This window comes from Apium graveolens, chromosome 11 (genome assembly GCF_009905375.1).
Source record: "Apium graveolens cultivar Ventura chromosome 11, ASM990537v1, whole genome shotgun sequence".
NCBI lineage: Eukaryota > Viridiplantae > Streptophyta > Magnoliopsida > Apiales > Apiaceae > Apium > Apium graveolens.
The window spans coordinates 61735413-61742135 of record NC_133657.1 but is presented as its reverse complement, the minus strand read 5'-3'; positions in this window follow the sequence as shown (position 1 = coordinate 61742135).

Sequence of the window (6723 nt, the reverse complement as noted above, 5' to 3'; positions counted from 1 at the left end):
ATCAGGTCTACTTCCAGTTAAATAGAGTAAAGAGCCAATCATACCTCTATAGTTAGTAATATCTACTGATGATCTAGTATCTTTATCTAACTTGGTTGCAGTGGCCATGAGAGTGGATGCAGTTGAACTGTCTTGCATTCCAAATTTCTTGAGTAAATTTCTGGTGTACTTGGATTGATTTATGAAAGTACCTTCTTCATTTTGCTTGACTTGAAGTCCCAGAAAATAGCTAAGTTCTCCCATCATACTCATTTGATATCTCGACTGCATTAGCTTTGCAAACCTTTCATAAAGTTTGGAATTTGTAGAACCAAAGATGATATCATCAACATATATATGTACCAAAAGTAAGTCATTTCCATGGTTGAGGTAGAACAGTGTTTTATCAATTATACCTCTGTTAAATCCACTTTCCAGAAAAAATTAAGCTAAAGTCTCATACCATGCTCTTGGAGCTTGCTTAAGGCCATAAAGTGTTTTATCAAGTCTGTAGACATGATTAGAAAATTTTGGATCTACAAATCCTGGAGGTTGTTCAACATATACCTCTTCTTCCAATTCTCCATTGAGAAAAGCACTTTTCACATCCATTTGAAAGACTTTGAACTTCTTGTGAGCAGCATAAGCCAAAAAGAATCTTATGGCTTCTAATCTAGCAACTGGAGCAACTGTTTCATCATAGTCAATACCCTCCCGTTTACAGTAACCTTTAGCAACCAGCCTTGCTTTGTTTCTTGTAATTATGCCATCACTGTCAGTTTTGTTTATGAACACCCATTTTGTGCCAACAATTGATCTGTTCTTTGGTCTTGGCACTAGGGTCCAGACTTTATTTCTTTCAAATTCATTTAACTCTTCCTGCATTGCTTGCACCCAATCAGCATCTTAAAGAGCTTCTTCCACTTTCTTTGGTTCAGTCTGAGATAGAAAGGAATGATAGAGACATTCATTTGTTGTTGCTATTTTAGTTCTGACACCTGCTTCAGGATCTCTAATTATTAAGTTAGGTGTATGTGATTTAGTCCACTTCCTTGCAGATGGAAGTTGATCTCTAGAACTGGATCCTCCCTCATGATCCATGCTTTCTCCATCAGCATTTTCTGATGCTCCCCCTGAAGTCATGCTCTCTGAAATTTCAGAATTTGAGTTGGATCCTTCAGGAATTGAAGAATCAGAGTTTCCAGAATTATCAGAATTTGGCTTATCAGAACTTGATGAATCAGAACTTGAAGAACCAGTGACAGGTTCTGATGCTTCTTGTGAGTCTTGAGTTGTGGTAGGATCATCAGCTTGCTCCCCCTGAACAGGTGCATTTTCCCTTGGAATTGTTACCATAGTTTCAATGACATCAGAGTTTAACCCATCAGAACTTACAGGATCAGGATTTAGGTCATCAGAATTTAAATCTTCATTTTCAAATCTCAGCTGATCATGATCATTGAAATCTTCAAGTCCAGTAACCTTTTTATCATCAAAAGATACATTGATAGATTTCATGACAACCCTTGTTCTTAAATTGTAGACTCTGAAGGCTTTTGTGGAAAGTGGATATCCAACAAAAATTCCTTCGTCAGCTTTTAGATCAAATTTTGACAGCTGTTCAGGATGAGTCTTAAGAATAAAACACTTAAATCCAAAAACATGAAAGTATTTCAGATTTGGCTTCTTTTTCTTCACCATCTCATATGGTGTTTTTCCATGTTTGTTTATGAGTGTAGCATTCTGTGTAAAACAAGCAGTCTACACAGCTTCAGCCCAAAAGTAGGTTGTCAGCTTTGCTTCATCAAGCATAGTTCGTGCAGCTTCAATGAGAGTCCTGTTCTTTCTTTCTACAACTCCATTTTGCTGTGGAGTTCAAGGTGTAGAAAATTCCTGCTTTATTCCATGCTCTTTGAAGAACTCTTTCATGATTGAATTCTTGAACTTAGTGCCATTATCACTTCTTATTATCTTAACAGAATCTTTGACCAATTTATCCAGCTGTCTGACATGATCAGTTAGAGTAGATGCAGTTTCATTCTTCTTGTGCAATAAATACACCCAAGTGTATCTTGTGAGCTCATCCATTATAACCGTATAATATTTCTTCTTCGCAATTGACATGACATTGATTGGACCAAATAGATCAACATGCAGTAAGTGATAAGGCTCAAGAATTGATGATTCAGTTTTGCTCTTGAATGACGATTTTCTTTGTTTTACCTTTTGACATGAATCACAACGGCCATCAGGAGCAAATACTGATTTTGGCAGTCCTCTCACAAGATCTTTCTTTACTAGCTCATTTATGTTGTTAAAATTTAAATGAGAGAGTCTCTTATGCCAATTTCAGCTTTCTTCAATTGATGCTCTAGTTAACAGATAAATTGCAGAACCATCAGAATTTGTTGAAAGTCTGGCTTCATATATGTTACCATGTCTATAACCTTTCAGAACCACTTTGCCTGTAGAATTACTTACAACTTCACAGTATTCTTCAAAGAAATCCACATTATAACCTCCGTTACGGATTTGACTCACACTTAGCAGGTTATGTTTAAGTCTTGAGACAAGAGCTACTGATTTAATGATGACATTCCCAAGATTGATATTGTCATATCCTAGAGTCTTTCCCATGTTGCCATCTCCATAAGAAACTTCTGGGCCAGCTTTCTCCACAAAGTCTGATAGCAGGGCTTTATTTCTAGTCATATGTCCTGAACATCCACTATCCAGAACTAGGATATTTTTCTTGTTGCCCTGCAATCACAAAGACCACTATTGGTTAGTTTTAAGGACCAAGACTTGCTTGGATCCTTTGGCCTTTTTAAGTTTGTTAGCATTTACAACGGATTTAGTTTCAGAGTTTATGTTAACATGCTGTTTATCAGACTTTATATCAGACTTTGCATCAGATTTTACACTAGAAGGAATTACACTAACTTTCTTTAAAGAAGGTTTTATTTGATAATAATCATAGTACAAACTATGATATTCCTTACAAGTATAAATGGAATGCCATAAACTACCACAATGAAAACAAGGATTTTGTTGTTTAAACCTAACATATTGACTCTTAACTCCTGATCTAGGAGGTAAAGAGTTCATATCTTTATTTTTCCTGCAAAAAGAAGTAAGATGGTTAGAGTTTCCACAATTATGGCATTTCTTTCTAGGAGCATTAGGAACAGGCATATAATTATTATTTTTATTCACACCTTCATTTCCATTCCTATTTTTCCTAGCTTCCTTGACCTTGTTCACATTTCTAATCTCTTTCAGCTTATGCTTAAGCTGCTTCTTAGTCATTAAACCTATGTTTACTGAAGCTGGTTTGTCCTATTTTAATTTGTCAGAAGTTGACTTTTCTTTGACTTCTGTCCTAGAATCTATCATCTTTTCAGAATCAGACATTACAGTTTTTGCTACAAACTTAACAGAATTAACTTTAGGCTTTTCAGCTTTCTTGGTAAAATTTGGTTTAGATGACACAGTTTCCTTTTCTTCTTTATCATCTTCATAACCTAAGCCCTCTTTCCATTTTCCACTACTTAGTATATTCTGAGTTTTTCTGCCAGAGTTAGTCCAAGTTTTGATAATTTTTCTTTCCTTTTCTAATTCAGATTTAAGAGATTTATTCGGTTTTAGCACTTCATCTTTAACATATAAAGCATCATCTCTTTCTTTCTGAGTTTGATGGAACATAACTAACTCTTTTTCTAAGTAGTCATTTTTGTTTCTAAGAGCAAGACTTTCAGATGTAAAACTTTCATTTGTTAAAGTATGATCTCTAAAACTAATGAACATGGTTTTAAGATATAATCTCAACTCAGTAATATCATCAGTATGAAAATCAAAAGTTGTTTGAGGTACATTCAATTCAGCAGTGTCAGTACTGCTATCAGCATTTGCCATCAAGGCATAGTTCACCTCATTTTCAGAATTTGAAGTGACTGTCCAGCTTTTCTTCTTTGTGACAAGTGCCTTGCCTTTATCACTTTTTCCTTTCTTGCAGTCAGGAGATATGTGGCCTCTTTCACCACAATTCTAGCATTTGACATTTGAGTTGTCTCCTCTCTCAGACTTTCCTCCTTTGCCTCCAGACTTTCTGAACCCTTTCTTATCAGAACTTCCACCTTTCCTGGAAAACTTCTTGCCCTTTCTGAATTTCCTGTAGGCTATCTTTGTGATACCCTTCACCATAAGAGCACACAATTGCATAATCTCTGCATCAACATCCACTTCAGATAAACTTTCAGTTTCTAAATCATTATCATCATAATCTGATGATTCTGAACCAGACTTTATGATTAACCAGACTTTATGATGAGAGCCTTTCCTTTGCCCCTCTTTGAGACAACCACTTTAGGAGATTCCTCATCAACTTTAAGAACAATTGTCCTTGACTTTCTTCCATGCCTCTTGTTCCTTTGATCCATCTCAAATTCATGAGTCTTGAGCATACCATCAATTTCATCAAGAGTAGTTTCAGTAAGGTCATAGTTGTCTCTTATGGTAGTTGACTTCGAATCCCAATTTTCAGGAAGAGCCAAAAGAAATTTTAGATTTGAATCTTCAAGATCATATTCCTTGTCCACCAGTGACAGATCATTCAAGAGTTTGGCAAACCTGTCATATAAATCAATTAACGACTCATCAGCTTTTGAGTCAAAGTGCTCATACTCTTGAGTGAGTATAGTCTTCCTGTTCTTTTTGATTGCATCAGTTCCCTGACATCTTGTCTCCAAAGCATCACATATCTCCTTTGCAGTCTTGCATCCAATTACCCTGCTTGACATGACATTATCAATTGCACTATGTAGCAAATGCCTTACCTTTGCATCCTTGGCAATAGATGATATATCTTCAGGTGTGTATTCACCTTTCTCCTTTGGTATGGTCTTTGCTGGTTGATCAGCAACTACAACAGAGAGCTTGGTAGGCTTATATGGTCCTTCATTAATTCTATCAAGGTATTCTGGATCTGTAGATTCCAGAAACATAGCCATCTTCACTTTCCATATAGGATACTCAGATGGTCACAATATGGGAACCCTAATAGTCTCATATCGACTGTGGGTTTGAGTGTTTTGAGTATCTTGAGTTTTGGTGGGCTTAGTTGGAGTTTGTGTTTCTTCAAACATGATTGATTGTTTGGATCTTACTGTATGTGTGTTAACAGAAAGGCTCTGATACCAATTGTTAGGTCACACAACACTATAGAAGAGGGTTGAATATAGTGTTTATACAATCAAATCGATTTATCAACACAAGTATGTAACAGTAATCACGTATATTCAATATAATAAACTCTGTTACAATAGAACAATTGTTCTCTCTCAGTGATGAACAATATCACTAAGAGCCGCTATGTTACAATGAATAATGTTCTCGATAATGATAACACATGTAGTGTAAACCCTAAACTGTGTTTATATAGTACACAATTACAAGATATCTTCTAATTGATATGGAATATAATTCTATCTCCTAAAATATATCAATCAGATATTATCTTCTACAAGTCTTTTAGACTTCTAACTCTTCAAGCATATCTTCTATTATTTTAGTCACGATCCTTTCCTGTTAATCAGCTGCTTTCCTTATCTGAAGTATCCGCACTTAAGTCCTGATATAAATCCTGACGGCCTTAAGTTCTGATATAAGTTCTGACTTCAGTAAGTTCTGATTTCCAGTAAGTCCTGATATTAAGTTCTGAAACTAAACAGAACAGATTAGACATAACATCTCAAATATATCTAACAATTATATTTAATTAAACTTTATAATTAGTTAATTATTAACATAAATATAAAAATATATGTTCTAAAAATTATATAATAATATGTATAATGTATATTATTAATATATATGTATATAGATATATATTAAAATGTGTAATATATAAAATTATAATATTATATATATATAATAATAATTCGGGTTTTTTTCGGATTTCGAGTTCGGATCGGGTTCGGACAGAGATCGGGTTTCGGATCGATATACCTAATATCCAAATCCAAAAATTTTCGGGTTTAAAAATTAAATCCATATGCAAATTCAAATCCAAAAAATCGGGTTCAGTAAATTCAAAATTTCAAGTTTCGGATCAGGTATCTGTCGGATCGGATTATTTTACCGTTACTAAATTGTGCTTACATGTAATCCGTTTTTTCGAAGTGGAGGGGTTGTATTGGTCTGTTTGCGGGTAGTACATATCTGGATTCAGGTATTATGGTAGTGATCGAATCATCTATCGAGAATCATCTATAAGACATATTTGATCAGCTCACATTCACATTATGCATTTACGTGGTACTCGTATTTAAAGGGTGCTTGTAGTCATGATTTATGAATTATATAAAGCAACGAAGTCAAAGAAGGTAGTTATGCGTATATTAAGAATCATTTTGAGTACTTTTTCCTAAGCGGGGTATTTTGAGCATATTTGTATTTAAAAAATATACTGTAATAAACTTTCACCCATGAGGTCATATTTTAAAGCCCAGCCCGGCCCAGCCCGGTTAAAAACCCGGGTTTCGGCCCGGCCCGGCCCAATTAAAAATCCGACAAAACCCGGTTATAATCTGATTATTCTAATGTATTTTCTTATATATTTATAAATTCACATTTATTATAAATATAAATAATACTTTAAACACATATATATTTACATATTTGTGATTAATAATATTATTTATATATACTTCGTTGCATAAATAATGAAAGAAGATATAATATATA